Genomic DNA, 2,346 nt, shown 5'->3' on the forward strand with positions numbered 1-2,346 from the left:
GTACATTGCATGAGACTCCTGAATTCACAGCTATTGCAGTGTAATAATCAGAAGAGAGGAAAAAGATTATATTAATCTCCAATTCCTCCCTTTGACCTTCAATATACAAATTAATAGTCAAAACAATCATGTAAGATGTTAGTTAATTTTTCCCTTTCTAATTAGAGCTTAAGCAAGTGCTTTTAGCAGTTAAAAGTGGATTGTGTTACAGATACAAAGTCTTCTTCTATAGGCTCATGAATTGAAAACTTGTCTTCCTATATTGAAAGCACAATTAACATTTACAGTTTTCCAGTTATTTTGCTGACCTATCAGTTCTGATCATAAATCCTCATGAATTTTCATAGTATATTTGAATAAATCACACGATTTGCATGTACTTATCATCTTAAAGAAAGGCAATCTACTTTTATATTTTTCATTGTATGTGACAAACCCTTATTTTTTGTTTCTCTATATGCTGAAAAAAATGTATACATGCAAACAAGATATTGACAGCAAATCTGAGTGTAATTTTCATTTTTCAAATTTCAAATATAATATAAACTTTGTTTTGACTCATCATTTTTTAACAATGAGTGATATTCATGAACACTAATATTTTGGTGCTTTTAAGTAAATTGAGACTTGATGTGGTATGGTAGTTCTTGTGTCTATTTGATTTAATCATTAGATTATTCATATATAAACATGTGCATTGCACTTTTTTATTTTTTTAATCTTTTTTTGGAGGGTTCCGGTCATGGGGTCTGAAATCTGGGCCTGGGCACTGTCCCTCAGCTCCTCAGTTCAAGGCTAGCACTCTAGCACTTGAGCCATAGTGCCAGTTCTGGCTTTTTTTTTTCTGGTTATGTGGTGCTGAGGAATTGATTCGAGGGCCTCATGCATGAAAGGCAAGCGCTCTACCACTGAGCCACCTTCCCAGCCTCTACTTTTGTATTTTTATATATAAAATAGTCCCCAAGGTTTCACTTTAAAGTATAATGGGGAGGGTTTTCTTCATGTTAAAAACTTTATATATATTTCAATTAAAGTATTAGAATGGATTTATTGATTAAAACATAGAAAAGAGTAAATAGTCAGGTTTCTTGCTTGAGACTACATAAATTTCATATGAATGCAGCTCAAGATGAGACTGAGAGATAAATTAATATTTATATCATTGAGATATACATCACAATATAGGAAATATAGGTATTTTAAGGAATTAGTCATTCAAAGCCCTTGATATATAATGGAGGAAGAATGGAATTGAAAATAGCAGAGGATAACAAATCAATATGCAGAGATTATGATTTTCTAATACTAATATGAAAGAATTGAAGCTTTAGTCTTCTGAAAAAGAAAGTTTAGCATGTAAATTCAATATAAGGCATCAACTGTGATGAGTCTAATATCTTTCCTCCAAGATATCCAATAGTACTATACTCATCCTCTAAAAAATTAATAATTATTTTAATAAGCTTTGCTTAATATTAATTCACTTGAAGAAAAAAGGTTAAAATGTCTGCTCTTTCGTTCAATGCAATAATATACATTTCATATTATTACTGTCTCTTCATACAAGCCTGAAATCACTATTTCAAAGTAACATAAACAGAAAAACAGAAATAACTGGAAGTGAACAGACAAAATATTACCTCCTCTGGGACACAAGAACACAGGCAATACTCAGGAAAATTTATAGCTTTGAGTATATACATCAACAAATTAGAACAATCTTAAATCAACACTAATAATTCACCACTAGGTCCTTGAAAAACAGGAATAAGCCAATTCAAAAACTGGTAGATAGAAAACATACAAATTAGATTAAAGAAATAAATGAATTAGAGTCTCAGAAAAACATACAATCATAATTGACTTCTAACTACTAGTAGCTCAGAAATTCGCCCAATAATGTAAATGTAGCTATTTTCAGAGATAGACTCAACCAGCTCAAACCAGTGAACAAAACATACTCATACGATTCTAAGAAAATGTTTTGTTCGACTTTTTAAAATAAATTTACTCTGTTGTTAAGTTGATTTATAGATGGATTACAATTATATGAGTCAGGTAATGAGTACATTTCCTTTTATGAAATGTCTTCAGTTCCCTCATATTTTCCCATTCCCTACCTTCTTTCCCCACCCATGTGTTAAATAGTTCACTTTCATCAATATTCAAGGAACTCCACTGCTTCATTTTTTCACCCTTTCCCTAAAGCTCTGTGCCCACCCCCACCTTCCTGAAGATGTAGAATGAATATACCATGCATAAGGTAAAGAAGACAGAATCATCACAAACTATAAATAACAACAACATACACTAAACAACAAACGGTGTCTTCTGTTTCCATATCTC

Source organism: Dipodomys spectabilis, unplaced genomic scaffold (genome assembly GCF_019054845.1).
Source record: "Dipodomys spectabilis isolate Male_0828 unplaced genomic scaffold, ASM1905484v1 ptg000029l, whole genome shotgun sequence".
NCBI classification, from domain to species: domain Eukaryota; kingdom Metazoa; phylum Chordata; class Mammalia; order Rodentia; family Heteromyidae; genus Dipodomys; species Dipodomys spectabilis.